Below are 21,257 nucleotides of genomic sequence, written 5' to 3' on the forward strand. Positions count from 1 at the left end.
AAGAAACATTTAAATAAATGAAAATAGTTGCTTTTAGGCAACAGGACTGGGGAGACGAGAAAGGAGGGGCAGAGTTGACTGGATTTTTATTGTTGTTGGAAGTCTTTTAATAACCCTATTTTACTTTATTTACATGTAAGTAGGATAAACGTACAGTCATGTCCTGGTATCTGCAGGAGATTGGTTCCACAGCCCCTGTGGACACTAGCATCTGCAGATGTTCATGTCGCTTTTATAAAATGATGCACTACTTTGATTTAACCTATGCACATCATCCCAATTACTTTAAATCATCTCTAGATTACTTTTAATGCCTAATTCAATGTAAATATTGTGTAAATAGTTGTTATACTGTGCTTTTTTATATTATTTTTTATTGTTGTGTTACTTTTTTCCTGAATATTTTCAATCTAAGGTTGTTTGAATCTGTGGACACAGAACTCATGGAAACAGAAGGCGAGCTGTGCAGGATTTGGAATTGTACTGCTTCGACTTGAGTCTTGGCTCTAATCTTTCACTAACCTTGTAAATAGAGGCAAAATACTTAATCTCTCAATTTTCCTATCTTTAAAATAGGGAGGAAAATAGCATGCACCTCATAGGGTTGCTTTGAAGACTAAATAAGTAAACTCATGTAAATTGCTTAAAATATACCTGCCACGTAAGTGTTCAATAGTAAATAAGGACCAGTACTTATTATGAGAATAAATATAAACGATTATTACTTGATAAAAATATAAAGGCATTAATAACTAAAATCTATTTATAAAAATATGGGCCATATATTAATGTCTGCCTCCTTCGTGGGGAAACTTTTGTTTTTATAAGTTAATGCTCCCAGGTACTAAATAGGACTTTATTTCTTTAGCCTACAGTCTTCACTCTAACCCATAGTTAGGGGGAAGGATGTGGTGAGACTGTTGAAAAATTCCAAGTTACAGTTAGTGATGAAAAAGTGGGAGCTCAAACTGGAATTTGAAGACTGCATGTTAAGTAGTTATGCCAAAAGGGGAGGGAAGAGCCTTCCAGGCCAGGAAGCCCACTTGCAAAGACCTAGAGGCAGAAGGAACAGAGCAATATAAAAAGATTGGTGGAGCTGGAGCAATGATGAGTGTGCTATATGTTTGATGGGAGCCAAATCATGCCAGGCCTTTGGGCATGTTAAGGAGTTTGCCTTATCTTAAGGGCCATGAAGGGCTTTATGCAGGGTATAACATAACCACATATTTTGAAAAGATCACTCTGGGTGCAGGGTGAGGAACTAACAAGCAAGAAGTCAGAATGAGCTCAGACAGACAAACAGCGAGGCCATGGCAAAAGTCCAGGCAAGAGATGATGATAGAGATAGGAATGAATAAAAGTAGATGGATTTGAGGAACGTTTAGAAGGTAAAACTTACAGAACTTGGCATAGGACTAGCCAGAAAGAGATGAAAGGAGGACTGCTAATTCCAAGAAATCTTTTGCCTCATTTTATTTTTGTTTTTCTTTGTTTGGGAGAGGGTTTTGGTCTAGTCTAACTCAATTATATTTTTTAAGTAAAGGCTGCTCCCTTTAAGCTCCTCAACAATAATAATATACTCAATTGTGGAATATGTATAAGCAAAAGCTGCAAGACATTTCAATTACAAAGTTAACTTTTCACTTTTAAATGATAAAACCTCAAGATCTTGGAACAGAACCAAAAGGCCCCAAAATAAAATAGAATTCAAAGTAAAAAGATAGAAGTAACAGCAATCCAAATTAAATAGACTAATTAAGTCAGTGAAACAAGTTCGCTACTCCCCAGTTTCTTTGGTTACTTCCCATTAAAAAGGCAGATTGGGCCAGGCGCGGTGGCTCACACCTATAATCCCAGCACTTTGGGAGGCCGAGGCGGGAGATTCACAAGGTCAGGAGATCAAGACCAACCTGGCTAACACGGTGAAACCCTGTCTCTATTAAAAATACAAAAAAATTAGCCAGGCACCTGTAGTCCCGGCTACTTGGAAGGCTGAGGCAGGAGAATGGCATGAACCTAGGAGGCAGAGCTTGCAGTGAGCCAAGATCACGCCACTGCACTCCAGCCTGGGCGATAGAGCGAGACACCACCTCAAAAAAAAAAAAAAAAAAAAAAAAAAAAGGCAGATTGACTTATATTGCCTGCCGATGCCTCTCCCCTTTCTGAGACACTTCTACTCCAAAATTTTTATTCCACAAAAGGCTTAATGGAAAGAGAAATTTTGCATGTTTTGCAAATAATCCAAAAGGTTGTGTGTGTGTGTGTGTGTGTGTGTGTGTGTATACAGACAAGAGCAAAAGCAGACTATATTTATATCATATCAAGCAAATAATAGAAGTATACACAGGACACCTCACCCTGCTCAGGTATATGTGGAGGTGTGGGTGAGGGGACACAGTTTCCCAAATGAGGCAAGAGCTTCTTTGAGTTTTAAGAGCCATTAAGAGCTATAGATAGATGTAAAGATAGAAGGAAAGGCACTCACTGCAGTGGGAAGTGCAAAAGAAAAGCACACAAGAAAAAAAAAACAATAAGAAGTCTATTGCTGGGAAATAAAATTTCGGCTTATGGAGTATCAATCCAGAGTTAAGCAAGTCTCAGATCCCATGGGACCATTTTAAGGGCTGTGGGTTCTATCCAGTAAGCAACAGAAAATTGTTGAAGGATTTTAAGTGAGAGAGAGAATTTACATTTCTAAAAAGATCATCCTCATCCTCCAGATGATGGACTTGAGGATGACAACACTATCTGCTGAGATACCAGGTAGGAGGCAGCTATGATACCTTAGTTGAGAGATGTTAAGACCTTAAACTAGAGCAGTAGAAGTGAAAGAATTTATGGCTGGGAGAAAGGTATAAAATGTTAAGTGGATTCAGTGTTCTAATGGTTGTTGTCTTAGTTCATGCTATAACAAAATACCTTAGACTGGGTGATTGAAACAACACAAATATACCACTCACAGCCAGAAGGCTGGGAAGTCCAAGATCAAGCTGCTGGCAGATTCAATGTCTGGCGAGGGCACATCCCTCATAGATGGCCTCCTATGTATCCTCACATGGAGGAAGGGCAAAAGGCTAACAAGCTTTCTCAGTCCTCTTTCATAAGGACATTATCTTTTACAAAAACACACGAGGCCAAGGCCCTCATGACCTGATGACCTCCCAAAGACCCTACTCCTAACACCAATACATTGGATTTGATTTCAACATATGAATTTTGGAAAAACACAAACATCAGACCATAGCAGTTGTAGAGGCTAAGAAAAAGAGTTTAAAATTACCTCTGGATTTCTGGTATGGCACCTGGATGGTGGTACACATCTATGATTCACTCCCCCAAATCTCTGCAGCAAAACATATTTCAAAATTCAGGATCTGACAGCCTGTAGTCTCAGCTACTTGGAAGGCTGACATGGAAGGATCACTTGAGTCCAGGAGTTCAAGATCAGCCTGGGCAACATAGTGAGACCTTGTCTCATAAAAAAAAAAAAAATCAGATATTTTTGGATGTTAGAAAGGTGATATGGTTTACACAATCAATGTAAAAGTGTACCCCAGCAGGGCCTGGGCAGTATTATGTAATCAAACAGCACTATTTCTGCAGCTGGACATAATCCACTAAGTTGAATACACAATCACAATAGCCTCCTGACAGTTCACTCAGGCTTTGCTCCAACTGAGTTCAAGTTTTGCTAACAAATGAGTTAAATTTTGTTTTGCTTTGTTTTCAGAGGCTGATTTTTGAATTATAGATAAGAAATGGTACAGTGTACTACTATCTATAAATAGAATACAGAGAGTGAGCAGGTTGTTTGTTCATTTGTTTTTTGATGAGATGAAGGTTCTGGTTTGAACATATATAATCTCCAGTGATGAAGAAATGTTAAAGATGTCCAACAGGCAATCATATAGAAAAGAAAATTGGTTTGGACAGTTTGAAACTGAAACAATTATAGGGAAAAGGTGTACTTGGGGGAATATTCTCTCTTTAGTGCCACAAATAAGAGCCCAACTCTGAGAATGACCCAAGGAAGTGTCATATAATTGTCAGTAGTCTCTAATGACCTAGAATTCAGAGTCCTACTTGTCTTTGCTTTGCAATAAGTGAATGTACTTTTGTCTCTTGCCACTGCTGGAATTGATTTGAATTCAGTTTTCCCCCTGAGTGTACATGAGTTGTGTTAAATTTCACCCAAATTACATAGTATGAATTATTTTGATACTAACTAAATGCATAATTGAACAGCTAACTGAAAATACCTTCCTTTTCAATAGGATTTTATATCTATAAAGTATCTATCATTCCAAATGTGTTTTTGCATTTGATGGACTAAAGAACTGAATACATGTGAAGATGATTCAGGCACTGATCATTTCTAAAATCCTAAATATGATAATATTTTTCCTTAGGAGAAATATTTCACCCACCAAGAATGTAAAGGCAGGTTAAAATTGAAAGTGTCTACGGAAGGCTTAATTATCCAATCAGAGCTTCCAAGACTACATTCCTACAAATCATTTAGGGATCTATTTTAATCTCTCAGTGTAGTCTTTTGGTGGAGAGGGGGAGTGTAATTCTTATAATTTGTCTCATACTTGTTTCATAGTAAAAAAGAAAAGCATTAAATATTAACAGAATATAAACCAAATAATAAACTGGCTATGTTTTCTCTAATAAATTTTCAGACTCCACCCAGAACTCTAACTCAGTCATAAAACTTTAAGAGTTTAGAATAGAGCTGGACAGAAGGTTTCTCCCTCAAAATTTCACTGAATTCTTATCATCAAAATCCCCTCAGAAAAAAATATTTCTAGTTTTTCCTGTTCCCAAATACACTACAGCATGGTGAGAACCCATTTAACACAAAATATGTATAATGAACAAGGTTTCATCTAGTTCTTAATATTTGAAAGATTTAATCTAGCACCAAGGTCCTGGAGCCTCAAGCCCTACAATACATGTTTAATTAGGATTACAGTAAAGTTTTTAAGAAATAATTTATTTTCTTTCACGTGAGTGGGTGTGTGCCTGTGTGTGTGTGTGTGTGTGTGTGTGTGTGTATATACGCATGTATGAGACAGAGAAAAAGAAAGCTGGTAGAAAAATCAGCCTTTAAAAGAACAAAAAATCAACAGAATAGTGCTATTTTCACATTGAGGGCTCCAGCACTTTCGTGGTCATAAAGCAGTCTAATTGTTTAGACCAACATTTTTAAAAATAAAATAATAAAGAACATCCATGTTGTAAGGTTAAGCACTGTTTTATATTAATAAAACTTGTTTCATTTATATACACTCATATTGGAGTTTACAGAGTTGAGGCAGAGAATAAATTAGTTATTGAGGGTTGCAGTAAAAGGAAAAAAAAGTTTAAAGAAACTTAGTGTTAAGGAAGTGTGCTTGAAATCAAAAATCTGGAGTGTTGCAAATGGATGAAAGGCACTGGGTAGCTGCCTCATAAAATATATTTTAAGCCAATATAATAAAAAGATCAGAAGACTAAATAATGTTATCCACATTGACTTAAAAAATTAACTGTGGCTTGGAAATACCAAGAAGGAACTAAAAATCTCAACTGACATGGCATCATCAATATGCATGCTATTCCACAATGAGAGGAGCATGATGCCTTCACTGGGTAGTTTCCACGAAGTCAGGCATCATTTGGACAAGTAGAAATGAGGGTAAATCAGAGTGAAGAAAGAGCAATGGACAATTCTGTAATTACAAAGGCCTTATAAATTGTACGAAAGAAAAAAGATAAACATCTTATGGTAAGTGAGGATGTGGGTGGTGAAAAGTAAGATACAGGAGTCATGAGTCAAGCCACTGGAATGATCATGCCATCTCTGAGTGAAATGAAGTTAGAATACCTCTCTTGGCTTCAATTTTTCATAAATGGATGGTTTGACTATTGAATCTCCAAAGTGAGAAAGGGATCCCGAGAATGCTAGGGCTGGAAGATACTCCTGATTGTTTTCAAGGTTTTGTTATCTTAATCTAGGAAAGTATGATTTTTCCTATTTAACAGATAGATTAAGTTACACTGTTACTCTAGCTAATGAAAACGTGTTACATTTCTCACTAGAGGTTAAGAGGAAAGACAGTCTGGTAACATCTGCCTAGTAAGTAATGAAGACTAATATTCAAAATTCAGGGAACAACTCCTATATCTCATATATAAACAGTATTTAGCACATTTGTTTCTCTGTATGGAGACAAGATTAAGAGGTCAGGTGAGATCCTTTTAAGAAATGTAGAAAAGTGGTGATTGAATTAATAATTACATCATGTTATGCTGTGGTTGGCTTTTAGATTTCCATCTAATCTTAAAAAGAAGAAGAAAAATAACCCCACTACATGTTGCATCAGGCATTTTAAGTAAAACGTGAAATTTAAAATATATTTTTAAAATGTGTGGAGATAGAACAAAACAAATCTAGTGGAATTGTTGTTATTATCAGAAACTTCTACATAAAAATGTTGGTTAAAGCAATATATAAAGATTGATTCTCGGTACAAATTGCTTGGAAAGTTTAACATGTGCGCTAGATTTCAGATATTAAAAGTTAAATTAAAAAAAGAATCTAATGGCAGCGTGTGACTTTAACCTCATGGATTTTAGCCACAAACGCAAAGAAAAATATATACAATAAAAGAAGCAACAGATTTTCCCACAAGCAGAGATTTTCTAATTAAAATGCTGTCACTTTAATATTTTTTAGCTATAGAATTTGACTGTAAATGTCTTCATTATGTAGTGTAACTTCTATAGCAAGTTATGTTAACGTTTTCAAGAATCGGAAATATTGGTAACTCGATGGGATTCTTAAAACAGAAATAATTTCTTTGATGAGTTGGAAAGAGAAGGAAATAAAAGTCTAAGGTAAGCGCCAGTTTCACCCTCAATTCTTAGGCTTCAGAAAAGCCTAATTAGGCAGGGAAAGGAATTTGGGCCTGGCACACCCAAGCTTAGACGTGGCAGGATCCTGAAACAATGTTTTTTTGAACCTTTGAGTCATATGCCACAGGCAAACCATAGCCGCGATATGCAGGTCCTTAAGTCAACAGGTCCTCTAACGAGATGGTGAGTGGTTGGTGCGTGGCAGTTGGATTTCTTCCCGCCACGGAAGAAAAGAACTCTTCTCCATTGATCAGGAAAGTGGGCCCAACTCTGGCTTGGAGAGCGCACCCGGAAAAGTGCAGAGTCGAAACAGAGAGAGAGGGGTGTCTGCGTCCCGGCCACAGAGCCCTTTCCAAACCACTCGGAAACCATTTAAATGGCTCGGCGGCCGCGGTTTGCAGCCTAGAACTGTTTGGGGTCCCCGGCTGGGAAAGTTGCCTGGCAAAGCCATGTCTTTCGCTGTCGCGGGATGTCCTCTCGGGCAGAGAGGCTGGAGGAGACAGGCAACCTGCTAGCCGGAGTGGAAGCGTGCCCGCCTCCCGCCGGGCCCTCCCTCTCAGGGTCCCCACGCTGCGACCCTCCCAAGGGCAAGTCCGGGGCCACTAGGTCTTTGGTCTCCGTCCAGCTCCTCAGGGGCCGCCCCATAGGGACTGGCGGGGGCACCCTGGGCGAGAGGGTGTGACCGGGCTCCCCCCCGGGGCGCCACCTGCCCTTTGGCCCAGGGCGCCCCTTTCGGGTTCTCTCCAGGGGCAACCGAAACACTGCTCTCGAGACCGTCTCCAACCGGCCACCTGGACCGTAGCCCTGTCCCCAACACGTGAACCCCTGCGGCCGTCCTCCCGCCTGCTCTAACGCAGCCCAGCGGTACCGCGTCTCCCTCCGCCTGCCGCCGGCTTACCTGGCGGGTGGGCAGGGCAGGGTGGCGGGAAGCGGCGGCCGGGCAGGCGCTGGACGTGGGCTAGGCGCCAGGTGCAGGTGGCGGCGGCTGCGACTTCGGTTGCTGTCGCCACAGTTGCGGCTCAGTAGAGCTCCTCCTCCGCCGCCGCCTCCTGCCTTCCCGCTGGGCCTCCCCCGTTGCCTGGAGAGGCAGAACCGAGGCTCGGCTTCCACTTGGAGTCTCCCAGGTGAGCTCCAGCCTGCGACGTCGGCAGGGGCGGGGCCCCGCTTCCGCGCCTGCGCGCCAGCCTCCCGCCCCGCCCCAGCCCTACCTGAGCGCTCCAGGTGTGAACCTTGGATCGCGCGCGCAGGGTGGGGGCGCCGTCCGGGCCAAGCCTGGCTGTCGTGCGGCTTCTCTCTGAGCGCTAGGCGAGGCTGCTGCTCCGCGCAAGTTGTGGCTCCCGGCCCATCTACATTGGAGGAATCCTGCACTGACCTGGTGGCAGTGATCACCTTGTAGCCAGAACACAGTCTGCTGGGTCCTTGGGGAACCAGAAGTTCTAGATTTCCCCCACACGGTTCCTCCCTTCCTCCTCGGTTCGCCAAAATGAAGGGGTGCGCTGCCTCCGAGGACCACTTCGGGAGGGCAGCAACTGCTGGCTCATGTGGTTTCCTCGGGCAGGGTTCAGCAGCTTCTGTCACCAGTTAGGTTTCGTGAGCTTCCTTCCCGTGTAGTCTTGATTTCATCACTTGACTCACTTCAGCGCAGCTAGTGGTTTCCGTTTCTGTACGCGGGCGCTCTGGTAGGGGCGCCTCACGTCCAAAGGAGGAGTCTTCTTCCAAAGAAGAGCCTTTGGTATTTGGCAGAGCCTCGCCAATTTGGGGCGCACCTCCCCTTCCTGGGATGCTCAGAGAAGGCAAACCAATTCCCAGAAGAGAGGGAAAAACAGCCACAACAGAGAGAACCTTTGCTGTCCCTGTTTGGAAAGAGATTGGGATTTCCTGGAGAGGGCTTGCTTCTACTGTAGGTTTGTTTAAAAGCTCAACATGTATTCTGGAAGAGAACAACGGAGACTCCAGGAAGATGGTGGGTTTTGCTGTTTTTAAGACAAAAAAAAAATGTTAAACAGTATTTGTTCCATTTATGACACAACTTTCTGTTTCAGCCTTCCTTCTGCTGCTGCAACAAACATTGACACACCCAAAACCAGGACTTAAAATGGCCTTTATACCTTTCTATGAACTCATTTCTTTGGCCCTATCCCAAAGATATCTAGGGATATAAATAGAAAACTAGCTAAAAACTTTTTGGTGTCGTGTTTAATCACATGGTGGTAGGTTTTACTATGAAGTTTGGTTGTGGCCTTCCTCCTACATTTTGACATGCTCTTATGGTGCTTATTCACTGTTTTATTAGTGCTATGCGTGACCTAAAAATAAGGTTTAAAATACAGGTTAGTATAGTATCAACAAGTGTATCTTTAGTATTTGACTACTCTAAGACATTGGTTTTAGCATCCATAGTACTATTTTATACTAGGACATCTATGAGTTAGGGTTTAAGACTTTAGTAAACTAGGTAGTTCTTTGCTTGTTTTACATGTCATGGTTATTTTGCGAGCACCAAGGAAACTTCATGTACTTGCAACATTTTAATATCAGTACCTACAAGCAATTGCCAAGCTCCCTTTCCCTCCAAAAACAAACAAAAAAATAGTTCAGGAGATACTTGTGTGTATTGATACACTAACTTGGCAATGTTTTTCCTTAGGTCCAGGTCCAGAACTGAAAATACTAACTACTCAAATTCTCTTCTCCTTCTCCTTCTTCTTCTTCTTCGTTGTGCCACTTTGTCGTTTACCCCTAACCAGAGGTTAATGTTAGTCTTTGGAAAATTTGTAAGGTATCCTAAATGTATAACCAAGAAACCTATACCCTTTTTCACGCACCACCCATCTCTGAATGAAGAGCCAAAGATTGTCAGAGTTTTGATGTCCCACCAGACGAAGAGCAACACTTTTCACTGACAATCAGGACAGAGCAGATGGATATAGAATAACAATCTGGAATCCAAGGACTGAGATGCATTGACAGCAAGACTAGTAACGTCAAATAACAACTGAAAAGAGAAGCTAGGGTAGACCTATTAAAAGAGAGAGCCAGCAAACAGGACCAAAATGCTGGATGAGGAGTCTAAAAAGAACAGAAGAAACAAAAAAGATCAGGAGTTACTAAAATTTGACTGTCAGTTTTACAATGGAGACAGACAATTTAAAGAAGGAAGCAGTTTTTCTGAGTGTGGCATTACTTGTGCACGTTGAGTGTCATATATATAGAGAGAAAGAGAGAGAGTGAGAGAGTGAGAGAGAGAGAGAGAGAGAGAGAGATCTTGGGGATGAGACCTGTCTAAACAAAAAATTCGTTTATGTTTCATATACACCTTATACACATAGCCTTAAGGTAATTTTATAAAACATTGTAAATAATTTTATGCATGAAACAAAGTTTGTGTAAAGTACTTATGTGTGGAATTTTCAACTTGTGGTGTCATGTTGGTGCTCAAAAAGTTTTGAATTTTGGAACATTTCAGATTTTGGATCTGTGGATTAGGGATGCTCCACCTGTACTATTTTACACAACGTTGCTTGTACTATTTCATAGCATTCTGAAAGCAAAGTCTTAATATTAATAAAAAATTTTCTATGTGACAATAAAATTAAAATGCTGCAGGCCCAAGAAAAAAATATTATCATATTGAAATATTTAATGCCCCAAATCTAATCAGATGCAGGTTTTTGAAAGTACCATCCTATTCAAAATTATGAAATAAAGAATTTGTTTCATAAAGAGAAATTAGCATTTCATCATAAATAAAACCCAGGAACCTTAGTGTAGACATGCTTCAGAAATAAGCTAATTTTAATAGTATATGTTTGACATATAATGACAGTTAAGATAGAAAACTGGGCAGATTTTACACAGGAAGGAAACAAACATTCTCTCTCTCTCTCACACACACACACACACACATACTTATTCCATACACACACACACACACACACACACACACACGACTAGCCACAAAATGCTCACTTGCATGGATTTGAAACAATACTCACTCCTTAATACTTTCTGTTAACATTTAAATTAATGCCAAGACCAGCACCTGGCACTTAGTAGGTACTTAATAAATATGTGTTAAATGAATAAATTGACCCATCAAGTACCATAAAAAAATATGCCTAGTGTCTTGAGCAATTTACAGGTCTAAAGAATGGTTTTACCCAACAGTAAGGAGAAATAATCCAAGGCAGATAAGAACACTAGACTGGTAATCTGAATTGCAAAGTTCTAAGAACAATAGCTACCAGCTTTCACATACCTACATTTCAAAAGACACTATGCAAAACAACTTACACTCCTACAAATTACTTTACATCTGGCTTAAATATTCTCTTCCACAAAACAAAATAGTGGCACAAGATGATCTACAGGCTTCTTTACTGTCTGATTCATATAAACTCTATGCCAAGAGAATTGGGCAAATAAATAAATAAATAAATAAATGAAACCTTCTGGATATAGCAATAATAATTAATGGGACAGCAAAGATGAAGAAACTGAAACTATTTAGCTGAGATCAAAATTTTAATTCATAAAAAATAGTTGTAATATATAATGTAACAAGTAAATGTGTAAAGTTACTAAGCCTAACTTTAAACTATTTTAGTTTGTTAATTGTTTAATTGTTGGTTACACAACTTTGCTTTGAAACATACTCTAGAAACAGTTTTGCCTCATGAGGGAACTAGAGCTTTTAGTGAGGATCTCAAAGTCAGACTGAGAGATTTGGCTCAAAGACTGAACAGATTGGAATAATTTCTTCTCAAAGCAGTAAAAGTGTTGAAATGCTATTGATTCAAGCAGAGAATAGAGGTGGTATCACAGTGAAGAGCCACAAACATGTGGGTATTTTTTAAATAATGATTCAACATAATTCTACATTGTGTTTAAAATATTGCAAGAGTTAAAACAGGGAAAATATAAATAGGTTATTTTAGTATGAACTTTTTTGGACATTGTTTTATATGATTCTTCCCCCTGTAGAATCTCAGAACAATCATCTCAGATTTTCAAAGTGGTTCACATACTATGAGGGGTTGACTTAGATTACAACAAAACTATGTCTTGCTAATCTTGTATTCTTAGTACTTGGCACATAGTAGGCACTCAATAAATATTTGATGAAATGTATTGAATAGAGTGCATTGTTTCAAGCTTTTAAGCATTAGCATAAGAGCAAAAAGAAATGTCATGCTGAGTCAGAATAATATTCAATCTAACTGGCTGTAAATTCTGACAGTGGCACCAAAGAATATTTTGTGGGAAACTATGGTGATAGTCTTGCATGATGTTGACCTCAGTGATGTACTCAAGTATCCCTCACTCACTCTTTTCCTAAATTGATTTCTCTTTTTCTGTAACATGTTTCTTTAAATTGAAAAGAAATTAATATTCATTACAGAAAAATCAGAAAATACACATAACTGCAAAGAAACTAGCTTTGAAATACTCAGAATTCCTTATACCAAGATGAATCAGCGCTATCAGACCCCTTCTATCATGTATCTTTGCAGATTTTTTTAATTGAAAATGTTGGCAGGAGGCACGGCATGGAATGGGGAACATAGAGGGATACAGAGACAGGTTTGTAAAATAAAAACTAGATCATTCTGGGGACTTGTTTTGTAGCCAGAGTTTTCTACTTGACATATAATTAAATGTCAATAAATTTATTTTACAGTATTATTTTAATGGCTGCCTGATATCCCTTTGTAAGGATTTATTTAATCTGTCACTTACTGTTGGACAATGATCCATTGTCCAACTATGCTATTGCAACCAGTGCTGTAATGATCATACTCTTCATCTGTTGAAACATTTATTACGATTTTCTTCTAATTGACTTTTATTTTGTTTTTGTTTTATATAGAGATGGGGGGTTTCACTATGTTGCCTAGGCTGCAATTGAACTCCTGAACTCAAGCAATCGTCCTGTCTCGGCCTCCCAAAGTGCTGGGATTACATGCATGAGCCACCAGGCCAGGGATATTTTTGTCTTTTGAGACAGGATCTTGTTCTGTTGCCCAGGCTGGATCACAGTGGTGCAATCATGGCTCACTGCAGCCTCAACCTCCCAGGCTCAAGTGATCCTTCCACCTCAGCCTCCTGAATAGCTGGGACTACAGGCATGTTTCATCGTGTCTGGCTTTTATTTTATTTTATTTTATTTTTTGGAGAGATGAGGTCTTACTGTGTTGCCCAGGCTGTTCTCGAACTCCTAGACTCAAGCAATCCTCCTTCTTCAGCCTGCCGTAGTGCTGGGCTTATAGGCAGGAGCCACCATGCCCAGCCCTGACTTTTATTAAGCCACATTGTGTCAATTATCCAGATCCTAAACTATGACAATGTCATTAGAGGCATCATATCACAAAAACAAGAGGTAGAATACCTATTAACAATTTACAATTTTCTATTGGTAAGAAAAATGATAAGAATATTAATTCTAGCTACCAGACCTTCATACAAAGAACGTTCTATTCAATGAACACCTTATAATTTTAGAAATATGGAAATAGAATACGCCACTTATTTTAAAAAGAACTCAGATCTCTTATTTTCCTCTGATCATACCAAAGTCAGTTTCCCACCTGTGAAAGTCTTTGTATCTTCTACTATGATTTTCTTCCCCCTCTCCAAATCCCCTCCAGCCCAACTGAAGACCCTAGTCTCCCATGGAGCCTTGATATGGTTTGGCTGTGTCCCCACCCAAATCTCACCTTGAATTATAATAATCCCCACATGTCAAGGATTGGACCAGGTGGAGATAATTGAATCATGGTGGTGGTTTCCCTCATACTGCTCTTGTGATAGTGAATAAGTCTCATGAGATCTGATGGTTTTATAAATTGGAGTTCCCTTACACAAGTTCTTCTTACCTGCCACCATGTAAGACGTGACTTTGCTCCTCATTCGCCTTCTGCTATAATTGTGAGGCCTCCCCAGCCATGTGGAACTGTGAGTCAATTAAACCTTTTTCCTTTATAAGTTACCCAGTCTTGGGTATGTCTTTATTAGCAGCATAAGAACAAGACTAATACAAACCTCCTGGATCAGTTCAAATCACCTTGATATTTCTTAATTCCAATGCATTGGCATAAAGTAAATTTCCTTCCTCCCTTGGCCCTCACCTCTCTCTTGACTCCGATAAGGGAGAGTTGTGGAGAGATGCTACCCGGGTTTGATATAATTTGTTGCCAGATAAGTTATAATAATTTGTTAAGGAATTCAAGCCGTAGAGGATGAGGACGCTCTTTTAGCATATTAGGTTTGAGGTAACAGGCCAAAAGGAATAGCATTTGGTTATTAAGGTAAAAAGAGAAATAATTTTTATGCATGTTAGAAGGGGAATTTTGAAGGAAATTACACTTTTTCTGTATATTTATATATTTTACTTTTTATTTACCAGGAGAAAAGGCATTTGTTGCCCAAGGTAGAATCCCATCACCATACTCCTTTCCTACATCCAATCACAAAATCAGAATATGCCAATTCTCCATTCCCAAGCAAGTCAACAGACCCTAAGATTACATTCCCTTTCTCCCCTCTGCAAAGCTTCAGGGACACGAGTCCCTGACAGGCAGCTGACATTTGGGGTTGCATACAAAAAGTCAAGTCACTGCAAGAGAAGAAAGTTTGTTTCTATTGGAAGAGTTAGTGTATAACATACAAAAACGGAGTGAGGATGGGGATATTGTAGTAGGGAAGGGGTTAAAGGGCTTAGAAAATGATTTTTTTAAAGGTGGACAGGGGAAGAGTAGAAGGCAAAAAAAAGTCATCCATGTGGGACATCTTCTGAACGCCCAAGGAGAATCTTTGGGGATACATTCCCCCCAAGATTTAAAGAAGTGGCTTCACTCCTGAGAATGTACAGGGAGCGGAGAAGCTAAACCAGGAGCAACATCCAATTTCTTTGTCTCTCCTTCTCTTCTCACTGCAAACTCTGTACAGGTTTGGCATAACTATCTAAACTTTCTAGTAAAAATCATAGCCTTCATGAAGATCCATTGTGTATTTGATTCACAGAAAGTTGGTATTGAATTGTAAAACACGGCTACAAATTTATCCCTCTCCAATAGGCGTGTCATTTTGGAATGTGACTTGCTGCTCTTCTTATCAAAGGTAAAGTCCTCTTCTTCACCTTTTAATCTAGCGTAGCTGTGCGACTTTCTTTGACCAATCAAATATGGTGGAAGTGATGTTGTGTGACTTCCAGATTTAAGTCTTAAAGAGATTTTTCACTTTCTGCTTTCACCCCCTTGGAATGTTGCCCTGAGATCACCACACCATGAAGAAGTCTGGGGCGAAAGGCCATGTGGAGTGAGAGGCTCAGCTTCCCAGATGATCTCACTGAGCACAGCCCCCAGCCACCTGCCAGCTCAGTGCAACCTGGTGATGGACCCAAGCAAATACCAGCAGAAGAATCACCTGGTCAACCCACAGCATCATGAGAAATACTAATTTGTTGTTGTCTTAAGCCAGTAAGTTTTGAGAGAGTGTTTTAACTGTTTCACCTAAGTTTTGTCTCTTAACATGAACATAAGCACTTTTTTGCATTTGTACATCCTTTGTACTCTTCCTGTTCATACCGAGAAAGCTTTTGCGATGCAAAAGCTCAAATGTATTGGAATTTTAGAAGTCTAAGCCTTGAAGGACTCTGTAAAAAACCATACCAAAAACCATATATTTTGAAGAATATGTTCTCAGTCTGAGCCAGTTTTCTATTTCCACCTCAAATCTTGATTATATTGGTGCAGACTGGAGAAAGGAGAAGAGAGTCAGGAGTAAGATCGTGGGTCGGAGGTGGATATTGACAATGTACCTGAGTAAAAGCCCTGTAGCCTCTCACCATGCTGGAATACCATATTGCACAACTACATGGACCGCCATTTACATAGAGTAGGATGTTTAGTACTGCGTCTTGGTCTTTGAAACCAGACTGGTGAGAGGACTCACCAACAAAAGTGAAGCTAGGGTCATAGGCCCTACCTTGGAGATTGGTAAGACCCCAGAGTTATTCCTTGCCCAATGTTAAGTAAGAACATAAAACATTTCTAAAGAGGGTCCTGAGGCAGACAGGTCTTAAGCAGTCCCGCAGCCCTCATGTGCCCCAGAAAGATGCAGAGAGCCCAGAAGCGGTTTTTCAGTGCAGGTGAGAATGGTTTAGATCCACATGTTTTTGTAAATTAGTTTTTATTGGAAGAGAGGCAAACCCATACATTTACCTATTGTCTATGGCTGCTTTGACACTACAATAGCAGAGTTGGGTAGTTGTGACAGAGATTATATGGTACACAAAGCCTAAAACATTTACTATCTGGTCCTTTATTTTTAAAAAGTCCTTATATTAGATGAAATACAAAGAACTGGTAAAACTTAAGCCTTGTGTAATAATACAAAACAAAAATATACCATGTAGACCATAATCAAAGGGCCCATTGTCTTTAGCCACTGACATTGGGACCAGGGTGTAGTGTCAGAACATGAAAGCCTGGATACCTACAATGGCCTAATTTTCTCATACAAATGCATCCTACCACTCCCATCCCATACCTTATGCTAGATAGGATCCATGGAGTTAGCTGCATCTCCAGTGAAACAGGAAAAGTCCCAGATTTTACTGAGATTTAGCTATTGTCACATGGTGTAACAGGGATTTAAGAGAAAAAATAGCCTCAGGTATAGACATAGGAAAATAATGTTAGATTAAGTTTTTTATATACCTGGTTCTGTCTTCAGAAACTGGCACCCACTATAAAGCCTTCCATAGTGATAATTACCGCACAAAATCGATACAAAGGAAATACCTGCTGAATGTTCTGCCTCAGTAGGTTTTCCTTTGGTCTTTTACCTTAGAAAACTGCATGATAGCATTTTTCTATTATTTTGACATTTCATGTAGGAAGCATGTTATTCACAACTTATGTTTTATAAAATCTTTTTCTGATGATGATGATGATGACGCTTGTTAATTTCCATCTCCTTCCTTCACTGTAAGTTTTTCTATTCCCTGAGACAACTATTTCTCTCACTTGTCCTAAACCCCAAGGATACAAGAGGTGCATAGGAAAATATCTATGAAGTGTGTGGGAGGAGACAACAGGGCAGGGTTCCAGAGGTCTGTGGTTTATTGCACATAAAACACTGGAAAGTGCTTTGGATGATAAGGAAGTAGCTTGTTGTCCTTTGCGATGGCCTGACATTCTTACACTGAGAAAATCTTACTCCCCACTTTGAGCTGGGATGTGGGAGCTGGGAGAAAATTTACTGAGTATTAACTCTGTGCCAGGAATTATTCCTACATTATCTCATTTAGTCTCCGGAAAACCCTACATAGCAGGTGAGAAGACCTCAGTGACAAGCTCAAAGATGCATAGCTAAAGAGCTGAAATGTAAAAGCAGGTCTGCCAGACTCAAAAACCCATGCTCTATAAACTACATCATAGAAGTTGTAAAATAATTTTACCTTGAATCCAAGGGTGAATAATTTGTCATCATTAGCTTGCCCTTTGGCATTCATAAACAATTTCTACTGTCCCAGTTTTTGTTCCATTCATATAGGAGTAACATGTGGAAGTATGAAGCAATAGAAGGCTTTGTTTTCATGTATACATTTTTACAATATTTTCAAATATAATAAAGCCAAAATTGTTAATTTCACTTCATGTAGAGATTCCTTCAAATAAAAGATGCTATGAAACAGTGTCATACCAAAAAGCAAGCACACTGATTTCTATAATCAAAACATTGAGGAACACAGGAAACTCTAGATAACTCAGAGGAAAAAGGGAGTACAAAATCAGGTTGACACAATGCTTCATTTAAGAATAGGAACATTGTTTGTTCATTTGGGTACTTTATAACTTTAAGAATAATGAGGTTACTTTAAAACATTGTAACAATTTTGGTATAATTGTATAATAACTTGGTATGTGGTATTTTTATTTCTATTTATTTATTTATTTATTTTGAGATAGAGTCTCACTCCGTTGCCCAGGCTGGAGTGCAGTGGTGTGATCTTGGCTCACAGCAACCTCTGCCTTCTGGGTTCAAGCAATTCTCCTGCCTCCCAAGTGGCCACCATGCCCAGCTAATTTTTGTATTTTTAGTACAGACAGTGTTTCTACTAAATGTTGCCCAGGCTAGTCTCGAACTCCTGGACTCAAGCAATCTGCTGGCCTCGGACTCCCAAAGTGCTGGAATTACATGCATGAGCCTATCACACTCAGCCGTATGTGTTATTTTTAAAACATATCCAAAATGATTTGGATCATTTTTAAAATGATCCTAAGTAATTCTTTATAATATTAATAGTATAATTTGGTCCATTAAATTATAACTAGAAAAAAAAATAAAATTCTTCCAAATTGATATATTGATGTAAAAATAAGGGTCTCTCCTTTAAGTCTCTCCATAAACTTTAGTTGAGAGTGAAAGACTTTTGGACCAATGATTCTTAACTAAAGCAATTTCTTGACAGAAGCAAAAGTGTGAAATGAGAAGATACAATAAATTTAACATCAAAACAAGAACTGTAAGTTTTATCATTTAATTGTATTGAAATACATACACACCACTAGATATGTGGAATTTCAGAGGCATTTAAAGAGTCATTCTAAAAGTATATGAAATTATTTCATGAAAAGGTCGATCAAAATAAGAAGAGAATCCTCATAAATAAAAATATTTTATAATATCTCGATTATAAAAGTAATTTCACAGTAACTTTTCCTTTCTGCATCTTGTGAAACACAATAGACCTGAGACAGCCTGTCAGTTTGCTTTATGGAATTTGACTTTTTGCAGCCTCACAGACCACGATGAACTGGTCTTACCAGTTTTGCCATCTTATCTTTTTTTTAAAACAGCAATTAAACACTGCCATAATATCATAGAAATCATTAAATAATGTTCCAGACCACACACAAGTGGATGAGTTATGAAAGACTGAAGGATTATATTACTTTTAAAATATTTTGCTTAGATAGAATAATGGCAATAAATATTAGCACCCTTTGTTTTATACTTTTACCAAATATTGAGTAGTTTCAAAGGAACACTTACTAAATACATGCAATACATAAGGAATCATAATACAATAAACAACTATGTACCTACTACTTACTTAAAGAAAAATAATATTTTTGTATCTGTCATGGAACCCTCTCAGATCGTGTCCCCTCCTAATTTTGAATTTTGTGTTCAATCATTTCCTTGCTTTTCTTTAGAGGTTTACTGCATATGCCTAAACAAAATACTGGTTAATTTCATGGTTTTTACAGCTTTGTACATTAATGAAGTGTATGGATATTATTTTGCTACTTGATTTTTTTGCCCAAAATTGAGTACATGAGATTCGTACATGTTGTTGCATGTAGCTGTAATTAATTAACTTTCACACTGTATTATGTTAATCCATTCTGCTCTTGATGAACATTTGAAAAATCTCCAGGTGCATGTTTATGTGTGAGAGAGATTACAAATAGCGCTGCTAAGAACATTTTTATACTCTCCTTCTGGTTAAAGAGCATGTGAAAGATCTTCTCTTGGAAAAATAACTAACAGTGAAATTGCTGGGTAGTGGCAAATTTACCAGATAATGCCAATTATTTTCCAAAGTGCTTATATAACGCACGCTTATGGTTTTAATGGCATGCTTCTTTACTAATTTATCTCTCTCTCACACACACACAGGCACACACACATACACGATATAGAGATATATCCTTTTAATATACATTACTCCTTTTCTGAAAATGATTTTATATACTAAAAATCTAAATAATAGTATTAGTGCTGGCTTTTCAGAAAACCTAGAATTGTGAAAGATGTGGTTGATTGGGAATTTTTGTCATTTGTTGCCAGGAAACAAAATATTAAGGAAAAAATGGGAAGAATGTTTTAGTTGTATTTTTTTTTTTTTTTTTTTCTGGGACAGAGTCTCGCTCTGTAGCCCAGGCTGGAGTGCAGTGGCGTGATATCGGCTCACTGCAAGCTCCGCCTCCTGGGTTCACGCCATTCTCCTGCCTCAGCCTCCCGAGTAGCTGGGACTACAGGCGCCCGCCACCACGCCCGGCTAATTTTTTTGTATTTTTCGTACAGACGGGGTTTCACCGTGTTAGCCAGGATGGTCTCAATCTCCTGACCTCGTGATCCGCCCGTCCTGGCCTCCCAAAGTGCTGGGATTACAGGCGTGAGCCACCGCGCCTGGCCAGTTTTATCTTAACAGATGGAAAAACAAATGTATTTATCTTTCATATACCCTCTATTACACTTCTGATGTCTTCATTTATAGGGCTAAAATATGCATTCACTCTATTTTCAATCTTGGTCTTTGGTCTTTTAAAGAAGCCCAAGGGCTGACTGGTGACATTCAAAATAATGTGTTATGCAAGAAACCAATTTTAGGGATGAACGATACTTCTTCAGCTATAACTCCTAAAAATCATCAGAATTGCAACACTGGAAAAGAATTTAAGATATTTTTGTCTACTCTGTAACTCTTTTTGTACATTTTTTCTCTTATAACAAGCATCTACTTTAAGTTGAAGAGGATCCGTTAACTATCCAACTAAGTATATTTCAAATGCTCTAAAAGTTCAGACTTGACTTAACTAAAATCCTCTAGGTACAATACTACCAGAAGCACATGCTTCTCATTTTAATCTAATAAAGTTTCTTTAATCAGTGAAGGCCTATAAGAATGTGATGTCCCTTAAAAGAAATGCATTGCAAAATTCCAAAAAATTCTTTCTTTTATACTCTCTTTGTGTAAATATCCTACTTTTCAAAATTTACCAATGTTATAAGAACTCCAAATTATTTAAATTAGAATCAAGCAAATGGTAATATTATTTTAAAATGTTCCTAGAGTGGTACCCTCCCAGCTCTTGCACTCTGCTGTTTTTAATGTGTGGGCCCCTGATGGTCTTCCATGAGAACCAGAAATCTGTAAGACTCTATCTTGCATTTAAGATAAAGTGGTTTAGGTACTTCATTACGTGTTCATTTTAATGGTGCAGTGCACTCATTAATATGCTTTATCAATACTAGATAAGTAACCTAGTGTATGTATGAGCAATCATTGATATTAACCTAATGAGAAATTATTGGGCAGTAAGTACTATGATAAGAAACATATCATAGGTTTATATTACAAATTAAATAGAGAATTGCAAAAATTTTCTGAGTTTTCTAAGCAAAATATATTGGGCCCTAAATTATTTGGCTATTGTTATTGCTTTGTTGATGGAGAAATACTCAGCACAGAGATGCTTTTCTAATCTATAATCCAGTATCACAAAGGAAGCATCCACCATTAAAAAAAACAAAAATCATACCTCAAATAATAATAAAAA

General features: G+C 38.5%; 1 protein-coding gene across 2 annotated transcripts in view; it reads right to left on the reverse strand.

Annotated features, from left to right (window-relative positions):
• GALNT3 (polypeptide N-acetylgalactosaminyltransferase 3) overlaps positions 1-8,871 on the reverse strand; it is a 47,441-nt gene extending 38,570 nt beyond the window's left edge. Inside the window, exon 1 of one of the 2 annotated variants that reach the window (XM_019022844.3) lies at positions 7,802-8,871. The gene's annotated coding sequence lies outside the window, so the exon portion shown is untranslated. The remainder of the gene's footprint in view (positions 1-7,801) is intronic. The other variant, XM_055380249.2, reaches the window with a different exon arrangement.
• Between the last annotated feature and the right edge of the window lie 12,386 nt (positions 8,872-21,257).

The sequence above is a fragment of the Gorilla gorilla genome, chromosome 11 (assembly GCF_029281585.2).
Source record: "Gorilla gorilla gorilla isolate KB3781 chromosome 11, NHGRI_mGorGor1-v2.1_pri, whole genome shotgun sequence".
Classification (NCBI taxonomy): domain Eukaryota; kingdom Metazoa; phylum Chordata; class Mammalia; order Primates; family Hominidae; genus Gorilla; species Gorilla gorilla.